Source organism: Bos mutus, chromosome 6 (assembly GCF_027580195.1).
Source record: "Bos mutus isolate GX-2022 chromosome 6, NWIPB_WYAK_1.1, whole genome shotgun sequence".
Classification (NCBI taxonomy): Eukaryota; Metazoa; Chordata; class Mammalia; order Artiodactyla; family Bovidae; genus Bos; species Bos mutus.
The window spans coordinates 25,385,699-25,412,064 of record NC_091622.1 but is presented as its reverse complement, the minus strand read 5'-3'; the positions used below and the strand labels follow the sequence as shown (position 1 = coordinate 25,412,064).

General features: G+C 40.4%; 1 protein-coding gene across 2 annotated transcripts in view; it reads right to left on the bottom strand.

Annotated features, from left to right (window-relative positions):
* Positions 1-26,366, bottom strand: part of ADH6 (alcohol dehydrogenase 6 (class V)) — a 69,947-nt gene that overhangs the window by 23,100 nt on the left and 20,481 nt on the right. The window contains exon 2 of one of the 2 annotated variants that reach the window (XM_070372924.1): positions 7,904-8,073. The exons of the other annotated variant lie outside the window; for it this stretch is intronic. The gene's annotated coding sequence lies outside the window, so the exon portion shown is untranslated. The remainder of the gene's footprint in view (positions 1-7,903; positions 8,074-26,366) is intronic. 2 annotated transcript variants of the gene reach the window in all.

The window sequence follows — 26,366 nt, the reverse complement described above, 5'->3', positions numbered from 1 at the left end:
CTCATGTCCATTGAGCTGATGATACAATCCAACCATCTTATCCTCTGTCGTCCCCTTTTCCTTCTGTCTTCAGTCTTTCCCAGCATCAGGGTCTTTTCCAATGAGTCAGTTCTTTACATCAGGGGGCCAAAGTATTGGAGCTTTAGCTTTAGCATCAGTCTTTCCAATGGATATTCAGGACTGATTTCCTTTAGGATTGTCTGGTTTAATCTCCTTGAAGACCAAGAGACTCTCAAGAGTCTTCTCCAACACCACAATTCAAAAGCATCAATTATTCAGCACTCAGGTTTCCTTATGGTACAACCCTCACATCCATACATGACTACTGGAAAAACCATAGCTTTGCCTAGATGGACTTTTGTCAGGAAAGTAATGCCTCTGCTTCTTAATATGCTGTCTAGGCTTGTCATAGCTATTCTTCCAAAGAATAAGCGTCTTTTAATTTCATGGCTGTCATCACCATTTGCAGTGATTTTGGAGCTCAAGAAAATGAAATTTGCCACTGTTTCCATTTTTACCCAACTATTTGCCATGAAGTTATGGGACCAGATGCCATGATCTTCATTTCTTGAATGTTGATTTTTAAGACAGGTTTTCACTCTTCTCTTTCACCTTCACAAAAGGTCTTTGGTTCTTCTTCACTTTCTGTCATAAGAGTGATGTCATCTGCATATCTGAGGTTATTGATATTTCTCCCAGCAATCTTGATTCCAGCTTGTGCTTCATCCAGCCCAGCATTTCTCAAGATGTATTCTGCATATAAGTTAAATAAGCAGGGTGACAATATACAGCCTTGATGTACTTCTTTTCCAATTTGGAACCAGTCTGTTGTTCCATGTCCAGTTCTAACTGTTGCTTCCTGACCTGCATACAGATTTCTCAGGAGGCAGGTCAGGTTGTCTGATATTCCCATCTCTTGAAGAATTTTCCACAGTTTGTTGTGATTCACACAGTTAAAGGCTTTAGCATAGTAAATGAAACAGAAGTAGATATTTTTCTCAAATTCTTTTGATTATTTGATGATCCAATGGATGTTGGCAATTTGATCTCTGGTTCCTCCGCCTTTTCTAAGTCCAACTTGAACATCTGGCAGTTCTTGGTTCATATACTGTTGAAAGCTAGCTTAGAGAATTTTCAGTATTACTTTGCTAATGTGTGAGATGAGTGCAATTGTGGGATAGTTTGAACATTCTTTGACATTGCCTTTGGAACTGGAATGAAAACTGACCTTTTCCAGTCCTGTGGCCATTCCTGAGTTTTCCAAATTTGCTGGCATATTGAGTGCAGCACTTTCACAGCATCATCTTAGGATTTGAAATAGCTAAAATGGAATTCCATCACCTCCACTAGCTTTGTTCATAGTGATGCTTCCTAAGGCCTACTTGACTTCACTGTCCATGAAGTCTGGCTATAGGTGAGTGATCACACCATTGTGGTTATCTGGGTCATTAAGATCTTTTTTGTATAGTTCTGTGTATTCTTGCCACTGCTTCTTAATATTTTCTACTTCTGTTTGGTCCTTGCCATTTGTATCTTTTATTGTGCCCATCTTTGCATGAAATGTTCTCCTGATATCTCTAATTTTCTTGAAGAAATCTCTAGTCTTTCCCATTTCACATTTAATATGATGACAAACCTAGACATCATATTAGGTTTAAAACTTATGTTCTTCTCCATTTGAATCATGAGGCTAATGCAATGTTTCATACAATGGTGTATGCAAGAAAATATAAACTGAAAGCTAAATAACACAGATTTTCAAGCATTTTAAATTTAGTGTTCTCAAAAAATTTAAAGACCAACATAACCATATTGTAGGTGAAAATGAAAAGGTGAATCTTATTTCTTGTTCTTGTTGTTGTTTCTGTTCAGTCGCTAAGCTGTGTCCGACTTTTGTGACCCCAAGTACTGCAGCATGCCAGGCTTAAGACATCATATTAAAAAGCAGAGACATCCCTTTGCCGATGAAGGTCCATGTTGTCAAAGCTATGGTTTTCCCAGTAGTCATGAACAGACGTGAAATTTGTACCATAAAGAATGCTTAGTACCAATGAATTGATGCTTTCAAACTGTTGTGCTGGAGAAGACTCTTGAGAGTCCCTTGGACAGCAAGGAGATCAAACGAATCTTAAAGGATATCAACCCTGAATATTCACTGGAAAGACATACGAAGCTGAAGCTCCATTTTTTGGTCACTGGATGCTGACTTATTGAAAAGCTCCTTATACTGGGAAAGACTGAGGGCAGGAGGAGAAGGGCACAACAGAGGATTTGATTGTTGGATAACATCACTGACTCAGTTTACATGAGTTTGAGCAAACTCAGAGAGATAGTGACGGACAGGGAAGCCTGGCATGCTGCAGTCTTTGGGGTAGCAAAAGTCAGACAGAACTTAGTGACTGAATAGCAACAACAAGAAATTAGATTAAACTTTTGCATTTTCACCCACAACGTGGTGACATTGGTCTTTAAATTTAAAATGCTTGAAAATCTATGTGTTATTTAATTTTCAGATTATATTTTCTTCGATGCACCATTGTATGTAACATTGCATTAGCCTCATGCTTCAAATGGAGAATGTAAGTTTTAAATTCTCAGCATGCTTGTCTTTTCTTATCAACATGAAGCTTCAGTCCACCATCAATAATGTAGGAACTATTGTTTTTATAGGCTAATGATGGGTGGATCTTGGTACTCTCTTACTAGTATGACCAATAGGATACTTTTATTTGAATATTGCCTGTGGATAGGAGTGAGCTATTCAGCTAAAGAATTTTAAAGGAGACCTATTTAAGGGTCAGTTTCAGAGTTCTATAAAAATTATTTGGGTCATGTTGTTTCAGAACCCATAACCCAAGTCCCATCAGCTCTGCACTCAATGTACAGAGATGCAAGAATGGACTCATAGAGCTAGAAAGTGGCTTCAAGGTCAAACACTCCAACACTGGTTTTCAGATGCTTTGTAACTGACTGATTTTAGTCAGTCTACCAAGTGCACTTTAATAATTTCAACCAAACTTATTGTTAGTTTATATCAACCACTACTATATTGCATAGCAATATCATATAGTAAAGCTCAGGAAAGGGAATACAGCATCCTAGGAAAACCCAGTTCTCTTTAAATGTAAACATTCTTGCACTCTTACTTGTTTACATGGAAAATATTTTGCAGTCAAGACTTTTGAACTCACTCATTACTCTATACAAACACAATCTGCCCCTTGCAAAATAAATTTTTCCTGCTTACTATCTGGAAGGCTTTTTCTCTCTTTTATAGGTTCTTATGCACAGTTCCAGTTTCTACAATGTCTTTTACCCATTGTTCATGTTGTAGTTATACAGTCTCCCAAGGCCCAACTTGGGAGTGACCTGCTCTCAGAGGGCTTCCCCAGTCTTCCAATCAGAAATGAGGTCTCTATGCCTTGAATCTATAGTCTTTTGGATTGTCTGAGCAGATATCACATCCAGTCCTATATTGTAGTTCTTTTTGTATGAGTATCTTATAATACTGAACCATCAGTGACTTGAAGGCAGTGCTTACTTTTATCTCTTTTTCTAGTATGTCTACCACAGTGTGGTTATTAAATGTTTAGTAAATGTATGCTGAAGAGAAATACTTCTGAAGTATCAAATAATAAACTATTGATTAAAAATAAACCCATAAAAGCCACACAAATTGTACTTTGTAAATAAATAACTCTCTGGAGGAATTTAGATCATTTCAAAATTATGTTAGTGATAAATAGGTTGCTAATTAAGTTGTACTGTAGTTTAATTTAACTTATATCAGTACTCAAATCACAAAGAAAATTTTACTATAACATAACTTTGTAGTATTTATTCTTTCATTGGTCTTTCCTTTTCCTTTTCTCATTTGATCTTCATACCTGACTCTCAAGGGAAAAGGTATCATCCTCATTTTATAGATGATAACAGTGATGACATGGGCAAAGGCACTTAGGGTCACACAGGCTTCCCTGGTGGCTCAGGTGGTAAAGAATCTGTCTGCAATGCAAGAGACTGGGGTTTAATCCCTGGGTTGGGAAGATCCCCTGGAGAAAGAATGGCAACCCACTCCAGTATTCTTGCTGGAGAATTCCATGGACAGAGAAGCCTGGCAGGCTCCAATCCATGGGTCGCACAGAGTTGGACATGACTGACCTACTAACCCTTGACTTTGACTTCAGGGTCACACAATGACTGCTTAAAGGGTTCTTCACAACTGATTTACAGCTCTTGTATCTACATGGTTTCCTACAACCACTCTCTTTTATACTTGAGTTGAGACTTCTCATTTTTCATAAAAGTTTGGATGTAAGAGTCATATGTATAAGACATCATGCAGAGATACATTACACAAACATACACACGTACACACAAACACCAGTCTTCATCTTGGAGCAATTCAAATGCCTTATTCATTTCTTGCAAAAGGCAAGTTATAGGTTATAAGTAGATCTATGTTATTTTTTTATTTTTTGGAAAGTAGCCAGTTACCAGTTTTGGAGAAGGAAATGGCAACCCACTCCAGTATTCTTGCCTGGAGGATCACATGGACGGAGGAGCCTGGAAGGCTACAGTCCATGGGGTCCCTAAGAGTCGGACACGACTGAGTGATTTCACTTTCACTTTTCACTTTCATGCATTGGAGAAGGAAATGGCAACCCACTCCAGTGTTCTTGCCTGGATAATCCCAGGGACAGAGGAGCCTGGTGGGTTGCTGTCTATGGGGTCGCACAGAGTCGGACACAACTGAAGCGACTTAGCAGCAGCAGCAGTTACCAGTTTAGGAATAGAATCTCTGGTTTTAAATTCTGTAGAAGGAAATGTCAATAATAAAATGGCTTAAAAAAAAAAAAAAAGCAAATCTAATCAAAGAATCAAATGAATTGTTTATGTATAAAATTGGAAAAAGCATTCATGGGGATAGCAAACCATTTACTTTTTGACTCTTTTCCTCTTCATCAAAAGCTATTGAGGTCTTTTAATGGACCAGAACCTGGTGGTCCGGAGTCAACGATGAGAAAGTGAAAGGAGAGAGGCTAATATTTCCTGGGTTATGAAGCCGGCTTTTGCGTTCCAGGAAATCAGCCAGAAATAGATAGATAGAGAGAGAAAGAAAGAAAGACATGGGGACCCAAGCTCTGATGGAGCAAAGGTGTTTTAATCAATATGGTGTGGGCATATATACTGTAGTTATTCTCAACAAAAATAAAGATTAAAATTCCAGACTTAAAAACAAAGGCGATCCATATTAAAGAGAGAGGGAGAGCTGTAAACAATCACTTTTACTGTATGGTTCACAAGAAGGAAGAGTGTACTTATCACCATATTGAAAAACTAATGAAGGAAATGCGTGGATCCCTCAGCCCCTGGAGAGGCTTGCCTCTCCTCTTAATTCCTGAATATTCAGGAATTAATAAGGAACAGAGGATTCCTTGACAGATCCAAAACAGCACACAGGAAACCTCCTGTTAAATGCTTCCTGACAATTCCCCCTATTTTATTATATTTGTAAAATGAAATTTGATTTGTTTCCAGTTGTAGGCACTATGATTAAAATGAATCAAGAGTAACACAAAATTGAGGTAATCTGGAAGCAAGTCCAACCATGGGACCTTCTTCCCAGGGTCATTGGAGATGACTGGTTGTAATGCACCCGTAGGTTTTATAGATGTATTAACTTTTCTAAGGTCTGTTAGGAGATGCCATTTGCTAGATTTCTTTTTTATAACAAAAATAGGAGAATTCAAGGAGAACAAGATTCCTCAATATGCTTTAATTCTAGTTGTGTATCTATAAGTTCCTTAGTCACCTGTAATTTCTTTTTTATTTGTCATAAATCTTTTTATATTTTTGTATTCATCATTTTATTTGCCATATCTTATATTTTTTATTAAAAGCATATATCTTATGTTTTTTAGCAACTATGAAGTGTCTTGTATATTATCATTTTATAGATTGGTAGATATATTTATTATATCATTATAATATATATTTATTATATATATTTATATTTATACATATAAATATATCATACATTATATAATATATTTATTAATAGTTTAAAATCTCTTTAGTTTTTCTGTAAGAAAAACTTTTTGTAAGAGGAAGTTAATGTTCAGTAGTTAATGTTTTAAAATCTTATTTTATTTGGAAATGACCTAGTTATTTAATACACTTTTATTATTTAGTTTAGTATAACTCTAGAAATTTAAGTTATCCCAATCCTAAGAGATTATTTTAGATTATAATAATAGATTATTCTATTAAAAATATGATTATTTTTAATAGAGTTTATTTAAAAGTTTTCATTTATATATATATATAAAACTTATTGTGTTTGAGGTTTCCTTTTCCTAGGCTTCACAATTGAATCCTTTCTTCCTTTTGGTTTCTGCCATACCCCACTCCAGTACTCTTGCCTGGAAAATCCCATGGGCGGAGGAGCCTGGTAGGCTGCAGTCCACTGGGTCGCTAAGAGTTGGACACAACTGAATGACTTCCCTTTCACTTTTCACTTTCATGCATGGAGAAGGAAATGGCAACCCACTCCAGTGTTCTTGCCTGGAGAATTCCAGAGACGGGGGAGTCTGGTGGGCTTCCGTCTATGGGGTCGCACAGAGTCGGACACGACTGAAGAGACTTAGCAGTAGCAGCAGCATATATATATATATATAAAGAGTTATCTTTTTGTTGACAAATTTAGTTTACCTTAAACCTAGGCATAATAAAAGTATTATATAATGTTGATGACTTAAATCAGGTCTTAATTAGATTAGCAAACAATTATATTTAAATTATATTTATATTTAAATAAACATTATATTTAATATTGAATATTTTTTAGTTCACGTGAATTTGAATTTAAATAGAGCTCATTAACTTCATATTATCTAAAAACAAAGCTGCTATATCTATGGCAGCACTGCTAGATGTTGAGGGTTTCAGGGAAAAGATGGAATTTGTCCCTGGTTTTTGCTGAAGGGGATCTGGGGGGTCCCTGGTTGGAGTTTTCCAGAATAGGTTTTCTTTCAATGTCAAATTTAGATTTACAGTCTTTGGCCCAATGAATTCTTCTACAGCAGAGGCAGCAAGGGCAGATTTTTGGAGGTTTTTTTTTTTTTTTTTAAATTAGCTTTCTTAGGGCAGTCCTCTTTTAAATGGTTCTTATTTCCACATGTAAAGCATCCTTCATTTCCCTTTCCTAAGGCAGCAATCATTGTTTCAGCTAGCATTTTCATCTTTTGAGTTTCTGATCTTAGATTGCAACAAGCATTCAAATATTCAATGAGTCCCTGTCTCACGAATTGGAGCTATAGCCTTTTGACATTTCTGATTTGCATTTTCATAAGCAAGTAATTCCTCTAGTTGCCTTTTATCTTTTTCTCCGATTACAGTACAGGAAATAGCAGTTTCTAATCTAGCTAAAACATCAGCATAAATTTCATTCAGTTCAGTCGCTCAGTCATGTCGGACTCTTTGCGACTCCATGAGTCGCAGCACGCCAGACCTCCCTGTCCATCACCAACTCCCGGAGTTGACTCAAACTCACATCCATCGAGTCAGTAATTTCATTAGGTCCTAGTAGAGGAGAGACTTTTAGATTCACACCTGTGGGCAGAGGAGGAGCATTTGGAGCAGCCAGGGCACGGCTTGTAGGAAAATTTTGCCAGAAATCTATCGGAATATTTTTTCCCTGTCTGGCGGCTCATTCAACATTCTCTTTGACCCGGTGCCAAATTTCTAAATTAAAACTGTCTTTATCAAGGCACCAGGGATTATGTTTAACTATTGTTTGAAGGTAAGCCTCTACTCGTTGGCGCAAAATCCAAAGTCCCTGAACTTTAAGTAGAAAAGTGAGGGGGCTTTGCAGCCGATTGACCCGTGTTTTAGTACTTACCCGCTTCAATAGGCCCTGGGGTCACTCCGTCTGAATCTGCCACGTGTACCAAGCTCCTGTTCTGGGCGCCACTTGTTGAAGTCCTTTAATGGACCAGAACCTGGTGGTCTGGAGTCGACGATGAGAAAGTGAAAGGAGAGAGGCTAATATTTCCTGGGTTACGAAGCCGGCTTTTGCGTTCCAGGAAATCAGCCAGAAATAGAGAGAGAAAGAAAGAAAGACATGGGGACCCAAGCTCTGATGGAGCAAAGGTGTTTTAATCAATATGGTGTGGGCATATATACTGTAGTTATTCTCAACAAAAATAAAGATTAAAATTCCAGACTTAAAAACAAAGGCGATCCATATTAAAGAGAGAGGGAGAGCTGTAAACAATCACTTTTACTGTATGGTTCATAAGAAGGAAGAGGGTACTTATCACCATATTGAAAAACTAATGAAGGAAATGCGTGGATCCCTCAGCCCCTGGAGAGGCTTGCCTCTCCTCTTAATTCCTGAATATTCAGGAATTAATAAGGAACAGAGGATTCCTAACAGATCCAAAACAGACACAGGAAGCCTCCTGTTAAATGCTTCCTGACAAAAAGCAAGGTAATTTAATTCATCGTGGAATGCAGTTGCATTCATAGTACCTGGATTACCAGTATGGTAGATGAGCCCTACATGGACCACAGGCGACTGTTGGAGTGGATTCAGTACAGCCATGATCACAGACCATCGGCCTGCAGTTCTCCTTTGTGCCTAGGGCACCTGTAATTTCCTGTAGCAGCTTACCCTCCAGCGAGTATGATTTGAGCTACCACATACCTACTCCCTCCCTCTGAGGCTCTAGATATGTCTGCTTCACAAACCTAATGTCTCAACCTCAGAAATAAATTTCTGCACTTCGGTTATATTTTGAGAGAAATGTAGTCAAGTAGTTGCAGAATATGCTAGTGGCACCCTGCCTAGACCCCATTGACTATGTGATCACTGTGAGTAGGGCAAAAACAGGCATGATTTTCCCCATTTTTATAACTTTGAGAGGACTGAGGTTTCAAGAAGTTAAGTATTTTTTACTGATTGTATTTATTATGCTTTTCATTTTTTAATACTTTACGCTTTGATATCTTGAGACCTGGCAGACACAGGGAGAGACTGCCTCTCCCAGGATTACTTAATTTCTAGAGATAGCGAACAGCTTGCTTAGGTATCTCTTTGATATGCAAGCCAACCAATCTCAGGTTCGTATCCCCCAACCACCTCCTTTTATTGTTGCCAACTGTCTGGGATGTTATCCTCTTGCCCTAAATCACTCCAAGTCCAGTTACCAGATAACTGAGGACAACCCCTATGGCTCAGAATCCACTGAAGCTCACTTACGGATAGGCCTTGCCTATCCCACCTTGCTTACTCCTTTTCCTGAAATCCACAATAAAGGCTCTGGCCCATGCTTTTCCCGACCTCTTTCTGTCTTCTTGGCTGACCCTGCATAGCATGGCATATTCCTCCTTTGGGGGAAACTGTGAGTAATAACTTCTTTTAAGGCAGTTGTCTGTATGTCTGTCATCGTCCATATCTGACTAAGTCAAATCCTGGGTATATTTTAAGACACTAATGCATACCTAGAAATTTGCAGAGCTGAACCTAGAACCCAGGTCTTTATATTCCTAGCAAGGTTTTGTTTCTACAACATTAGGTTCTTTATAAGTGTCATGTAAAATTGCATTTAAGGCTTTTTTGAAAAGTTAGGATATGGTTACAGGCATTATTTTAGGAAAAAGGATGTGTTCTCTTTATAAAAGACGACTAATACTCTTTATCAAATCCTTGACCTCAAATATTTTGTTGCCTAACAGGACAAGTTTCACTAAAATATTTGCATATTATGTAATTGTTAGGCAAGATTTTGAGTGGCTTAGAAACTTGTCAGCATGGAATTGAGTGATAGGAAAAGCCCATCATAGATTTTTTTCCATCCAGAACAAGAATCTTGTTAAGGGTGATTTTCCTCAGTGTGCTTGCTGCATGCAGTGAGGGGGGAAGAAAACGTGGCAGATATAGAAGTGTTAGAAAATATGAGTAAATTCCTTCAATGAAGCCAAGGACTAACATTGAGAGGAAATATCAGTATCGATTATGCTTAGTCATTCCAAGGACCAGCCTAATCACTTTGAAACAGTTTAATTTTTAAATTGTGTTTTTATTCAAATTGGAAATTCAGACATCTAGAGTCCCTGGAAAAAGAAACTTTCAGAATGGGAGGTTGGTCAATGGTAAAGTTTTCTCTAGTATTTTGCATTGAAATACTAATACAGTCTTATTTACATCTAATCAACTTATGCAAAACCACACCGATGAAGAAATAAAAGAGCTCCCAGATATCTTAAAAGGGCAAAAAAATCCTTCAGTTATCTTTTGCAACATTTATCTTTTGTGTAGTTATAGGTACCTTCCTCCTCATCTTTTGTTAGGGCCATTAAGCTACTATTATCGTTGTCATTGTTTCTGCTACAATTAAACATTAATTTTAGTGTTTTAATGAGTAATATGTGTCAGCACTTGTTTGCCAAGTGCTTTACCTGCGTTTTCTCATTTAGTTTTCACTACACTGGGTAATAAAGGATGTATTGTTCACCCTATTTTCCAGACAATGGGACTGGAAGTTAAGGACTTTAAATTACTTGCTAAAGTCACTAATTTCTAGTAAGTGATCTGAAAGCAAAGCTCATGTGTTTAAGTTCTACACCATAGTTTTCTCAAGCATTCTAGCAAAAGCCAGAGAACAAAATAATCTCAACTATGCCGCTGGCCACATGTGGCTATTTAAATTCAAATTAATTGTAATTAAATATAATTTAAAAGTAAGTTTTGTGGTTGCAGTAGCATACTTCACATGTTCAGTGGCTACATATGGCTGATGGCTAATGAGCTGAACAATAAACCAAAGAAAAATTTCATCATTGAAGAAAATTTTCTTGGACACAGCTAGTCTGGAATCATACTGGGTGTGGGTGTGAGGGCTGGTGAGAGTGGGAATGGGAGATGTCTGAAGAAGAGAGATTTAAATAACAACACATTAGAACTGTCTGCTTTGTTCTTAAGTGGCAAATTAGAGTGACAGTTAAGGTGAGAATTTACAGTCAATACAGTGAGATTTTCTTCTGGTGTTATCCTTTGCTGGGGAGTGGCCCAGAGATGTAAGATGACTTCCCAATTATGAAATGTTTGGGTGCCAATGAGTACACTGAAGTGTGACTATTCTATATCATTGATAATGTCAGGATATTAATCTATTTTTGTTCCTATAGGACAGGTAAGAGATACCTATGGGGAAGGTAAAGGTGTGCTCTTTGATTTTAACACATTATCTTCTATTTTCTTTCATAGAGGAATATCTTTCCTCTATGAAACTTTTTCATACCTCCATTTCTTGCAAAGAAGAATTCAAGGTATCCAGATTTCTGGAAAAGACAATGTCGCGTCAAAGACCTACCTCCTATGACATCATGTCTTATGGTTTCCCAGAGATAATCAGCCTTGGGTCAAAGGAAGGCTGTACATTTGACAGATCACATGTACTCCATAGCTCAGAGGATGTGACTACAGAGCCATGACCTAATTTCAGAGACAGACTGATTAGCATCTCAGTGACCCCAAATCACACCTCTTCTGACTTAGTCTAAAATATATTTTCTAGGTAGCTATATGAAAGACCTAATATAGACTAGAGCAAATGGTACATCCCTGTAGGATATTAGGCAATTAATTACAATTAAGTTTTTCAGTCTTTAAAATGAGGATATTAGTACTTAATTCATAAAATGACATTAAGATTAAATGGGATAAATTATGTAGATATCTCAGCATAGGGCAAGGCACATAAGTTCAGTTTACACAGTCTAAATTTCTGCATTACAAGTTCTAATATTAAGACTTTATTTAGAATAGAGAACATTATACTTTATCATGTAAAGAATGCAGAGTTCCAAAGAATAGCAAGGAAAGAAAATAAAGTCTTCCTCAGTGATCAATACAAAGAAATAGAGGAAAACAATAGAATGGGAAAGACCAGAGATCTCTTCAAGAAAATTAGAGATACCAAGGAAACATTTCATGTAAAGATAGGCACAATAAAGGACAGAAATGGTATGGACCTAACAGAAGCAGAAGATATTAAGAAGAGGTGGCAAGAATACACAGAAGACTATACAAAAAAGATCTTCATGACCCAGATAATCATGATGGTGTGATCACTCACGTAGAGCCAGACATCCTGGAATGTGAAGTCAGGTGTGCCTTAGGAACCATCACTAGGAACAAAGCTAGTGGAGGTGATGGAATTCCAGTTGAATGATTTCAAATCCTAAAAGATGCTGCTGTGAAAGTGCTGCACTCAATATGCCAGCAAATTTGGAAAACTTGGCAGTGGCCACAGGACTGGAAAAAGTCCGTTTCATTCTTATCCCAAAGAAAGGCAATGCCAAAGAATGCTCAAACTACTGCACAATTGTACTCAACTCACACGCTAGCAAAGTAATGCTCAAAATTCTCCAAGCCAGGCTTCAACAGTACATGAACCATGAACTTTCAGATGTTTAACTGGATTTAGAAAAGGCAGAGGAACCAGAGATCAAATTGCCAACATCCGTTGGATCATCGAAAGACCAGAGAGTTCTAGAAAAGTGTCTACTTCTGCTTTATTGACTATGTGAAAGCCTTTGACTGTGTGGATCACAACAAACTGTGGAAAATTCTGAAAGAGATGGTAATACCAGATCACCTGACCTGACTACTGAGAAATCTGTATGCAGGTCAAGAAGCAACAGTTAGAACTGGACATGGAACAAAGACTGGTTTCAAACTGGGAAAGGAGTACGTCAAGGCTGTATATTGTCACCCTGCTTAATTAACTTATATGCAGAGTACATCATGAGAAATGCTGGACTGGATGAAGCACAAGCTGGAATCAAGACTGCCAGGAAAAAATATCAATAACCTCAGATATGCAGATGACACCACCCTTATGGCAGAAAGTGAAGAAGAACTCGAGAGCCTCTTGATGAAAGTGAAAGAGGAGAGTGAAAAAGTTGGCTTAAAGCTCCAGATTTGGAAAACTAAGATCATGGCATCTGGTCCCATCATTTCATGGCAAATAGATGAGGAAACAATGGAAACAGTGACAGATTTAGTTTTGGGGGGCTCCAAAATCACTGCAGATGGTGATTGCAGCCATGAAATTAAAAGACATTTGCTCTTTCGAAGAAAGGTTATGACCAACCTAGACAGGTTATTAAAAAGCAGAGACATTACTTTGCCAACAGAGGTCCATCTAGTCAAAGCTATGGTTTTTCCATTAGTCATGTATGGATGTGAGAGTTGGACTATAAAGAAAGCTGAGCACAGAAGAATTGATGCTTTTGAACTGTGTGTTGGAGAAGACTCTTGAGGGTCCCTTGGACTGCAAGGAGATCCAGCCAGCCCATCCAAAAGGAAATCAGTCCTGAATATTCATTGGAGGAACTGATGTTGAAGCTGAAACTCCAATACTTTGGCCACCTGATGTGAAGAGCTGACTCATTTGAAAAACCCTGATGCTGGGAAAGATTGAAGGAAAGTAAATGAGGGGTTTAGAAGGAAAAGAGGTATAAATAAAAATAAACTCTTCTACAATGTATGTAGTGCTTCATGGTTTAGAAATTTGATATATATAATTTCATTTTATTCTTACCCCGACCTCCAAACTAATTGTTCATATCATCTCTTTATTAATAAAGAGACTGAATTTCATGAAGACTAATTTTAGCTCAAATGAAATGTCTGATTTAAAATTCCATGATTTGGCTCTTGTGTCATGCTCAGTCATGTCTGACTCTTTTGGTACTCAATGGCCTGCACCGCCAGGCTCCTCTGTCCATGGGATTTTCCAGGCAAGAATACTGAAGTGAGTTGCCATACCCTCCCGGGGATCTTCCCAACACAGGGATTGAGCCCAGGTCTCTTGCATTGCAGGCGATTCTTTACTGTCTGAGCCACCATGGAAGTTCCCTCAGCAATTCTAGGGAAATATGTCCTTTTGTTGATTTATCCACCTTGACAGACAACCTCGAATTAAATAGCTGACTGTATGATGGATTGTATGAGGCCTCCAAACGTGGACAGAAGAAAAATCAAAGTCCTATTCTCTGGAAACCATACACATACTGCTTACACTGAACAAAGGGCAATAGAAATGACCCAGTGAGCATTCTTCTCTGTTCCCCAAGATTATCTAAAGTCTACCTCAAACATCGGCTCCTCTACCAAGCTTCCTGAGCCCTCCACTCAGAATGCCATCTCCTTCTCTGCTTCCAAAGCACTAGTTTATACCCATGATACAGCACTTCCCAGACAGGCTGATACATACAAGACTTGATGGTTTGCCTGTCTCTCTCCCATAGATTATAAGCTTCTTTTTATGGATAATCACTGGAGTGAATGTTTATTGAGGGTTGTCCTATCTGTCAGCCTCCCTGAGAAGTGCTTTAAAAGGATTACCTCATTTGTTCACCCCTCTTTGTGTAGATTAAAAACGGACAAAGATAGTTAATACTTCCAAGTTCACATAGATAGTAAGGATAGGATCTTCCCAAATCTATATCCGTGTTATAACCACTGGCCCATACTTCCTCCTGGCATAGGTAGAGGCCAACTCTTACCCACCTTTGTCACTCTGCTGAACCCACCCGAGTGCCTGGAATGAGGAGGTGTTCAGTCAGTGCTGATTGGTACTGAGTGGAGGAGAAATGCCAGGGACGATGGGACCTCCCTGGTGGTTCAGTGGTTAAGAATACAACTTGCAATGCAGGGGACGTGGGTTCAATTCCTGGTCTAAGATCCCACATGCTCCAGAGCAACTATGAAGCCCAGGTACCACAACTAGAGAGAGCACGCTGCAACGAAACATCTCGCATGACACAGTGAAGACCCCCGGTGCCACATCTGAGACCTGATGCAGCCTATTAATTAATTAATATTTTGGGGAAGGTGAGCATCTTTGCTGACTGATTGGTGTCTAACTGCTGTGCTGTGAAGAGGAGGAGAGTGCTGGAACAAACGCCAGTCTCTCTACAGAAATGTTTTGACAGATAGCAGCTCTACAAAATGAAATAGAGATTGATATGAAAGAAAGATTGATAATGATTGAATTGAATAGAAATCAACTTAATTCAATACTGATGTTCAAGACTCAAAATAACTAAGCAAATTTAATCCCTAAAAATAAGCATCATTAAACTGCCCTTGATAGAGATTCAAACCTAGTTCTCCTATACACAAGAGGAAGAGGAGAAAGAAAGAGGGAAGAAGAAAAGTTTTACTCTACAATTTTGATTTCTGAATTTCTTGACTCAAATCTAATCCAGAGAGTAGTCTCCACCCATAAAACAGACCACAAAAAAGAGTGTATGTGCTAAGTTCCAAATGAATTATACAAACGAAAATCCTTTTTAGTCATGAGGATAGAGAGAGAAACAAGGATGAAGTACAAATGGTGACTTCCCTAGTGGTCCAATAGTTAAGAATCCTCCTGCCAATGCATGGAACATGGGTTCAATTCCTGGTACTGGAAGATTCCACATGGTGAGGAGCAACTAAGTTTGTGTGCCACAAGTACTGAAGCCCACACACTCTAGAGTCCATGCTCTGAAATAAGAGAAGCCACCACAATGAGAAGCCTGAGCACTGCAACCAGAGAGTAGTTCCCGCTCACCACAACTAGAGAAATTGCAGAAGAAATGTAATTGTGGATGAAACACAATAAAGCCACTAAAAGTTAAGCTTTAGAAGAATACTTAAAAAATGGGAAATTGTCAAAATGTAATTTTAGACTTTTAAGATGCAAAACATAATATATAAATATATATATATATATATATATATATATATATGGCTTCCTGATGATTCAGACAGTAAAGAATTCACCTGCAATGCAGGAGACCTGGATTTGATCACTGGGTCAGGAAGATCCCCTGGAGAAGGGAATAGCAACCACTCCACTATTCTTGCCTGGAGAATTTCATGGACAGAAGAGCCTGGAGGGCTACAATATATGGGGTCACAAGGAGTTGGACACGACTGAGTGACAAACACTTTCACTTTCACACATACACACACACACACACACACACACACATATATATATATACACACACATATACATATGGAGAGAAAAAGAGTCAACTATAGGACTCCCCAGGTGGTACAGAGGTAAAGAACCTGCCTGCCAGTGCAGGAGAGGTAGGAGACTTGGGTTCGACCCCTGGGTCAGGAAGTCCCCTGGAGCAGGGCATGGCAACCCAATGCAGTGTTCTTGCCTGGAGAATCTCATGGACAGAGGAGACTGGCAGGCTACAATCCATGGGGTAGCAAAGAGTCACACAGGACTGAAGTAATGTACCACACAGTCAACTATATATATAAGATAGTCAACTTTGAAAAAATAAAATTTATATATGTGTAGAAAAAGTTCCAAAACATTTATAGTGATTAATAAATGATGAGATTATAAGGATGTTATTTTTTCCTTTATGCTTCCTATATTTTACGAATATTCTAAATTGAACATATATCACTTATAATAGAAAAAGTATTACTTTAATAAAGAAAAATAATAAGCATCTTGTTTAAAAGTGATTTACATACACAAAAGATAGTGGTTTAGAAAGAGAAAGAACAATCCCAAGGGAAACATTTCATTTCTAATCTCCTTAAGTTGGAGGGCAGACCATAGCTGAGATTCAGGTCTAAGACTCAGGAACAGAGGTACTGGAGCTCCAGAGAAGGGTGAATTCTCAAGCTTAGCAAGGCTGCTCTGCCAAGTCAGGAACCCTGATGGGAACACTTAATGGCCAAGAAGAGAAGGATGAAACATTAAAAATAGTTAGAAAAGAGACAGTCAAATATGATAGAAAAAAATCAGGAGAGTGTTGAGGCAAGAAGTGAAAGGAAGAGTTTCAGGGAGTGATCACTTGTATTGAACTGTCAAGATGACTGCTGAAAATGTTCATTGGCTTTATTAAAACGGACAGCACTAATAAGATTAAATAATGGCTCTTTCAGGGGAGTTTTAGGGATATAAAACACAGAGGCATGTTTGAAGGACTGAGAGGAAGGTGAGGAAAAAGAGAAAATGAATGCAAAGGGTCTTTTTCTTAAATTGTGTCTTTTCTTAGACAATATGACCCCGGTATATTGCTGGCTGTAAAGTAACTGCCTGACACCACTATAGAAACTCCCCAAAGCTACAAAGTCAAGTTATACATGGACATCGGCATCCTTTTATAAGTAAAATTCAAGTTATTCAAATTTAGAAGTCAATCCACTATTTAGTCAGATTGAGAAGTTCCAATTACTTGACTACAATTGTTCTTTCTCATGGCCAGTCAACAGAAGCCCAGATTAATAGTGCTTGGCATGGAATTCTTCACCCTCACTTCAGACAGCCACATACACTTCCATCTTGATTCCCAGTGGCAGCTGGAAAGAGATTCTGGGCAATGAAGGTTTGTTTCTGCTTTCCTTTTCAGTGGTAGAGTGTGTTAAAAAGCTGACAAACCACATCAAGAGAAGACATCGATAACATTGCGCTTCGTAAGTGGAGACAGGCAATGAGGAAGGAGAATAGGATGAGTGCAGATGCAGACACACGACTAGCAACAGGCCTAAAGGGGGGTCCCCTCTGATAACATCCACTTTAATTCACTTAATCAATACTAATGTATCAGGCACCATTCCAGATACTTGGAGTAGAGAAAAATAGCAAGAGATTCAAAGCTTCTGTTCTTCTAGGAACTGTAGGGATACAGACATTCAGTTCAGTTCAGTCGCTGAGTCGTGTCCGACTCTTTGTGACCCCATGAATTGCAGCACGCCAGGCCTCCCTGTCCATCACCAACTCCTGGAGTTCACCCAGACTCACGTCCATCGAGTCAGTGATCCCATCCAGCCATCTCATCCTCTGTCATCCCCTTCTCCTGCCCTCAATCCCTCCCAGCATCAGAGTCTTTTCTAATGAGTCAACACTTCGCATGAGGTGGCCAAAGTACTGGAGTTTCAGCTTTAGCATCATTCCTTCCAAAGAAATCCCAGGGCTGACCTCCTTCAGAATGGACTGGTTGGATCTCCTTGCAGTCCAAAGGACTCTCAAGAGTCTTCTCCAACACCATAGTTCAAAAGCATCAATTCTTCAGCGCTCAGCCTTCTTCACAGTCCAACTCTCACATCCATACATGACCACAGGAAAAACCATAGCCTTGACTAGACGAACCTTTGTTGGCAAAGTAATGTCTCTGCTTTTGAATATGCTATCTAGGTTGGTCATAACTTTCCTTCCAAGGAGTAAGCGTCTTTTAATTTCATGGCTACTATCACCATCTGCAGTGATTTTGGAGCCCCCCAAAAAGAGACAGAGCTGGCAGAGCTTTTAGTAGATTGGGTATAAAGAGGGAAAGGTTTTTGCCTGAAGCAACTGGGTGACTTTTCAGGATATTGTAAGCTTTCTCACGAGTGAAATGGGGATGGAGGAAAATGGGCAGGGATGGGGGGTGACGGTCAGATGTTTGGTATGAGTATTGCAAGTGGGACAGTTATCTCAGGAAACTGGACAACAAGTTGGTTAGGGAAAAGCTGGATTGCCAAGCAATGCTGACATCTCATTTGTCTTGGTGATCATACTTCACAGTGGAACCAATCTGCCCTGTGATTTTCCCTGTTGATCCTCCCTGTTCACCCTCAGCTGCTCAGGAATGTCAGCATGGCTGTGATCATAGCTACCAAATTCTTTTCCAACCTACAACTCTGGACAGTTTTCCTTGGTCTAGGAGTGAACACCCAACCCAAGCTAAGCAAAAAGAACCTTTCTTTCATTTTTGGACTTAAGAGAGAAACCTGAACTCTCTCATTGCAGTTGTTAGATTTCATAATCATGTGTGGCTTTTTTGTGGCGTATTCCCCAAAAGCAAGGCTGTGCTGAGAAAATGAAAAAATATCCTGGGAGACACTGTAATAATAATGGATAACACTTACAGAAAGGCAGTGCTATGTGCCCACCACAGTTCTAAACATTTGTCGCATGTTGACTCTCTCAATGTTTAAAGCAAACCTATGAAGTAGGAACTGCTATGATCATTTTCATTTTATTTATGGGGAAACTGAAGGACAGGGAAGTTGGATTTCTTACTGACATAAGGCATGTAAGACATGGAACTAAGATTGGACTGCAAGTCTGTTAGTGTTAGTACCCATGCTTTTAACCACCGCACTGTACTGTCTCACATAACAGAGAGGGAAATCCTACTGAAGTTGAATTGATCTGAGTTTCTGCTCCCAATTGCAGTCCTACCCTTGACCTTGTTTGGCTGTTTGCTTAGGGCTCAGAATATACACCCAATAAAGGTCTAGATTTAGGCAACAGGGTAGGAAACAAATGACCACTGTTTTGGTCTTTAGCAAGATTGCTATGGGAGAGACAAGCCCAAGCTGGACCTTCTGATCCATGCCAGACTTCATTTCAAGTCAGTCAGCCCAAGCACTGCTGAATAGGAATAATGTATACATTCTAAGAGTAGATGCATGGGTGCAGAAAGCTTAGAGATCAGGGTATTATTTTAAAAGAGAGAAATGAACAAGACTGTGTCCCTTCAATCCTGTTCAGACACCTCCACTCTCATACCTTCTTACTTATATGAATGATAGCTCCCTAAATAAAGCATAGGCACTTGCAATGCGTCCTAAGAGCATTCTCCTGAGCTTGTAAGCCAGCCTTCTCTGCCCAGCCCAGTTTCTCACCCAAGTCTTGAGATTCGAGCTTCAATAATTACTAGGGAGAACAAGAGAGAAGTATTAGGGCAAGACCCTGAGAAAATTAGATAGCAGTTATGAAACCCTTACGAAAGAAAACAAAGAGTTATGAACACGTGATTAGGGGGTTAAGAGAGTTCTTTTGCTAGAAATGCTCCAAGCCTAGAGACATGTAATTATTGAATCTAGTTTCAAACTATTCTCTCACACCTACTCATAGCTAAATTACTCACACCTCATGGTGTCTGTGAACTATAAAGGTTTTCATCAAAGAAGCTGTTTCACTGACTTCCTCGAGGGAAGCTTTGAAGGACAGTGAATAAATCATGTCTAAGGGATGCTGCGATTCATGGGGTCGCAAAGAGTCGGACACGACTGAGCGACTGAACTGAACTGAACTGAAGGGATGTGAATCAACAGCTGCCAGAGTGACCAGCCAAGAACTCACATTCTTACTCTGCAAGTTAGTAAACAGTGCCCTCGGTGTTTTCTGATCTAATATTTGCCTTAGTATCTATCTCTAGCAGAAGCCAACTATTGAGAGGGTAACAGGCAGGAAGGCCAGGGTTCTCCAAATTGAGGAAATAGCCTGCAAGTGTCAGACATTTTTATCTCTCTTAAGCGGCAGGAGGAAACAAACTAGCAATATTTTTTTCCTTCTCTATACAAATTTAAAGGGAGGTTTCTCTTAAAATACTGTGTTGCCATAATGACACCTGGTTTCGCCTGAAGTTAGCTATTCTTGAGCCTAGAGATGACCAATGCCTTTTTCTTATGGAAATGTTCGTCTTAAGCTATGCTAATGTACTATGCCTTTACCCCAAACTCTGTCTCCAAGTCGGTTCCACCTCTTGGCCCAGAACCTACTTGACAAACCAGTATGGATATTGTTCCCCTAATCTATGTAAATGAAACTATTTGTATGGTGATCTGCCCTTCTTCAAGATTCAAGTTAATCATTTTATGGCCCAGGATAAACCATTTGGCGCCAAGACTATCCCAAAATGCATCTTATGGGTGAGGGGCCTGGTGCCATTCTGAATTTTAAGACATTCCTTTCTTTCATTAACAGACTGCTAGTGACTATATAACATCCAGCTGAAGACTAGCAGGCGGGTACTCTTTCTGCCCCCTTCTGATGCCTATGTCAGAAGCTTTCTCTATCTCCTTTATACTTCAATAAAACTTTATTACACAAAAGCTCTGAGCGATCAAGCCTCGTCTCTGGCCCCGGATTGAATTCTTCTCCTCCGGGGGCCAAGAATCCCAGTGTATTCGCGTGATTCAACAACAACCTTTCATCTTGGGGGCTCGTCCGAGATCCTTCAGGACAAGGTAAGGATGCTTGGAGCTTTAGTTCTTTGTTCTCTTAGCGAACACGTTTTCTGCTCTGCTTTACTAACTCTACGGTGTGCTTGTGTGAATAAATGGCATGCCCTGTGTGAAGCAAGTAAGGAGCCCTGCTCTGCGGTTCCACGGTGATGTCATACAGCTTATGGCAGAAACCTGTCGGGGCGTTATACCGACCTGCCAATGCTAAGAGGCACCCAATGTCTCCTTTGGGAACCGACCAGAAATGGGCAAAGGGTGTGGACCGAACTCTCCTTTCTCGGTCAAACTTTTCGATCTCTTTGACCATTTCATAACTCCTTGGGAATTAGAAGTACTAACCTAATCTATCGGATCATAGACTTTCAAGGGACTTGTGATCTATACTGTTACTGTGTACTGTGGCTTAGGTCCCAAACTTGGATTGGTAGTCAAGAAAGTGCCTAGCCTCGCGAAGAATCGAAAGTTCGGGAGCTAGATGGAGCTCTAGCTCCCAGAACATCTCTGAGGTTAAAGTTTACTCAGATTGGGACTGCGATGGGTTTTTTTCTTTGGTAACGCCGGCTCTTAGTGGATCAGAAGAGGCTGTTATACTGGTGTGGTGATGCTTGGAAAGAACATCTCAGTTTTATGTTCACGTCGGTCTTATTGTGGTCAGGAAGTACTCAGGGTCATGCACAGGCACTCAGGTGATGAATGTTTCCCCCGGTAGTCTTAGCTTGGGAGGGATTCCAGAAGGTTACTCTGATTCACCCCGGGTGACATCAGAGGCAAGCAAGGTTACGGGTGAAGAGCTGGACATCAAGTAGGGATGCTATCAAGTCTACCCCTGGTACATCCCCACCCCATCTCGGTGGTAGAACTGGGAGGGACGAGTACGGCGCCTGTGTCGGTAAGGGACAGACTAAGTCCGACCAGGAAAGAAAAGCTTTTGGTGTAACGTCTGTCTACACCCCCATCTAGAGCAAGGAGGGATGCCTCCGGTAGAAAAAATGGCACTGGTCGCTTTTTTTCTCTCTTACAGATGGAAGCTAACAATTCCAGCCTCACTCTTTTGAACTGTATCCTGAAAAACTGGGATAGATTTGATCCCCAGGGCTTAAAGAAGACACACCTGGTCTTCCTATGTGATACTACATCGCCACGGTATCCATTGGAGGACGGTGAATGGTGGCCAGTTGGAGGGTCTCTTAAGTATAATACTGTTCTACAATTAGACCGGTTCTGTAAGGAACAAGGGAAATGGGTAGAAGTAGCACATGTGTTGCCCTTTTTCTCTCTGCGAAATATGCTAGACTTATGTCCTAAGGGTATAGATTTGGGCGTGAAATCTTCAGCTCCCTCCTGTCCTCTTACTTTGCCCCGTACGGGGGACTCCAAACTGGGATTCAAACTGCCCACATGGAGGTCCAAAAAACTCCTGTCTCAGTACGACCACAGACTACTCTGGTTTCAGTAGAAACTCAGACCATCGAAGTAAGAGATGAGATGGAGGACAGGAGACAAAGAGAAGAGGAAAAACAGGTTTCCCCAATATATCCCTGGGATCATATGCACAGAGCAGCCAGAGAGACTGAGGAACAGCCACACAAGTTGTTGCCTATTTATGAAACACCCACCGGGAGAAATAATCAGTCTGTGAGAGTTAATAAGCCTTTCTATTATCAAAAAAATACAAAGAATCAAGGAGGATCTGGGAGACTATTTAGAGGACCCAGAAAAATATATTAGAGCCTTTAAAGGTGTTACTCTGCTTTATGACCTCACTTGGAAGGATGTGATGTATATCTTGGGACAAATGCTGACTCCTGAGTCAAAGACTCGAGTTTTGGGGAAAGCGGTTGCTTATGGAGATGAGTGGCTTGGTAATGAATCAGTAGGGAAGAGGGAGAACGAGATAGCGGCCCTCCCCACTGGGAATCAGGCGGTCCCAACTATAGAACCAGACTGGGACTACAACACAGCTAAAGGAAGATGGGATCAGAGTCATTTTGTTAGATGTATTCTTGAGGGACTTAGGCTGGCGCATTCTAAGCCTTTAAACTATGGCAAATTGGCAGACATGGAACAGGAGGAGAAGGAAGCTCCTGGTAAATTCCTATATAGACTGAGAGAAGGCCTTCGCAGATTCACTGAGATTGATCCCGAAAGTGAAGAGGGAAAAGTGATCTTAAAGGATAGATTTCTCACTCAGTCGGCTCCAGATATCCGCTGTAAGCTATTAAAACAGGCGTATGGACCAAATCAGTCTTTAGATACTCTGTTACAACTGGCTCAGACAGTCTATTATGGTAGGGAATATGAGGAAAAGAAAGAAAGGCAAAAAAAAGAAAAAGGAAAAGGCGGAAGCCTTCACCATGGCTATGAAAAATGTTCTTAAACAGCCTGAGAAAAATGCCCAGAGGGGCCCAGGTGAAAAGAGATGGGCTTGCTACTACTGTGGAAAGGAGGGGCACCTCAAGCGGGATTGCCCTCAGACATCTAAGCTGCCCCCGGCTCCATGTCCGGTCTGCAAAGGACCACACTGGAAGAGAGACTGCCCCCAGAGGCGTAGGTCTCCAGGGTCGGACTCTCAAGACAATCAGGACTGAAGGTGCCCGGGGGTCCCCACACAAGCTCCCATCCTAATTACACCTGAGGAACCCCGGGTATTAATAGTTGTGGGGGGCCAATCCGTCAATTTCCTTTTAGATACTGGGGCAACTTATTCTGTGATTACTGAAGCCCCTGGCCCACTTTCTTCCCGATCCGCTTCCGTAATGGGACTGTCTGGACAAGCCAAAAGGTATTATTTCAGTTATTCTTATCTTGCAACTGGGATTCTGTGCTGTTTTCACACGAGTTTCTGATTGTGCCAGAATCTCCCTCACCCGTTTTGGGAAGAGATATACTGAGCAAGGTTCATGCCTCTGTTTTCATGAATATGGAGCCCTCCCTTTCTCTCCCTTTAGTTGAACAAAATGTAAATCCTAGAGTATGGGCTGATGGAAAATCTGTGGGTCGAGCACAAAATGCTATTCCTGTAGTTGTTAAGCTCAAAGACCCACACGTATTTCCACATAAGAAGCAGTATCCACTGAAACCTGAAGTTAAGAAAGGGTTAAAACCCATCATTGAAAATTTAAAGGAGCAGGGACTATTAATTCCCTGTAACAGTCCTTGCAACACTCCTATTTTGGGTATAAAGAAATCGAATGGCAAATGGAGACTAATTCAAGATTTACGAATAATAAATGAGGCTGTAGTTCCTTTACACCCCGTGGTGCCTAATCCTTATACTCTATTGTCTGAAATTCCTGAACGGGCCAAATATTTCTCAGTACTTGATTTAAAGGATGCCTTCTATTCAGTGCCTTTGGCGGAAGAAAGTCAATTCCTATTTGCCTTTGAAGACCCTACACAGCCAGCTTCTCAGTTAACCTGGACAGTTTTGCCCCAGGGATTTCGTGACAGTCCTCACTTATTCGGACACAGTTTGTCACGGGATCTACAAAATTTTAATAGCTCTGAAGCAGTGGTGTTACAATATGTAGATGATATTTTGCTCTGTGCTGAGACAGAGGAAGCTGGTTCGCGAGCCTCAGAAGATTTCTTAAACTTTCTGGCAGACTGTGGTTACAAGGCATCAAAAGAAAAGGCTCAGCTTTGTCAACAATCGGTTAGATATCTGGGCCTAATCATATCAGAAGGGACTAGGGCCATAGGCCCTGAGAAAATTAAACCTATACTAAATCACCCCCTACCTATGACTTTAAGACAATTGAGAGGATTTTTGGGAATCACAGGTTACTGTCGCATTTGGATTCCGGGTTACAGGGAACTTGCCCGGCCTTTATATAAACTTATAGCTGAAACTCAGCAGGCCCAAACCGACAAACTGGTTTGGTCTCCAGAAGGCTCAAAAGGCTTTTAAGGTTCTTATAGCTGAAACTCAGCAGGCCCAAACCGACAAACTGGTTTGGTCTCCAGAAGGTCTCAAAAGGCTTTTAAGGTTCTTCAGACTGCTCTCCTGCAAGCTCCAGCTCTGAGCTTGCCCACAGGGTCAAAATTTAATTTGTTTGTCACTGAAAGAACAGGTGTGGCATTGGGAGTTTTGACACAACCCCGAGGGCCTCACCAGCAACCTACTGCTTATCTAAACAGAAAATTAGATGTAATTTCACGTGGGTGGCCCCACTGCCTAAGAGTAATTGGGGCAGCGGCTTTATTAGCACCTGAAGCTTTAAAAATAATTAATGGACGAAACCTTACTGTACTGATTTCTCATGATGTGAGTGGAATCTTAAATTCTAAGGTTAATATTTGGATGACAGACAGTAGGCTTCTTAAGTATCAGTCATTGTTAGAAGGACCAGTAACTAAACTTAAAGTTTGTGGAAATTTAAATCCTGCCACTTTCCGTCCTGAGAAGGAAAATGAAACACCTGATCACGATTGTTCTCAATTCCTAACTTCAAACTATGCAGCTCGGGAGGATCTAAAGGATACCCCATTAGACAATCCTGACATGGAAATATTTACAGATGGCAGTTCTTTTGTTCAGGATGGAAAGCGTAAAGCAGGTTATGCCGTGGTGACTGCTGAACAGGTTTTGGAAGCAAAAATCTCTCCCCCAGGGAACCAGTGCTCAGTTAGCGGAGCTTGTGGCTCTGACCCGAGCTCTAGAGTTAAGCAAAGGGCAGCGGATGGGCCTGATAATCTATGTGAGCTTACTTCTGCTGACTCCAAATATCCTGAGTCTGCCGTTTGATCCTCAAGACAATGTCTTCCTGTCCTGGGCTCACTCCTATGCTGCATTCCACAATCGGTCTAACTGCTGGGTCTGCGGAGCGCTCCCCTCTTCGTCAGTGGAAGGCTTCCCATGGTGGACATCCCCACTTCAAGGAAAAGACTTTCTCCAAGTCTGTGAATACCTTCGGCAACAATCACATGCGATGCCTCTTCTTCATCTGATGACATCTACCAACCCTAAAATGGACTGGTGCAACACTTTGTACTTTAACTATGGACATAATGTGACTTTTAATTTTGATTCTGGTTGTTTTGTTCTTGCTGTTTGCTCCCTGCATCTGTAATTGTATAACTGAATTTGTTTCTAGCCACATGAAAGCTTTTAAGTTACAGATGGTTGCTCAAACTTCTGCTACTGCTGTAGCTTCCTCCAGCTACTATTTGGGGCCCCTGGATCAGATATTCTCAATATGAGGATTAGGAGAATATGTTGCCTCACCAATTTAGGGACAGCGCCCCTTGTCAGCTTGGAAGTAGTTATGGAATGAGAACGACGCCCCTTTTCCCTAGGCAACATAATTCTCCT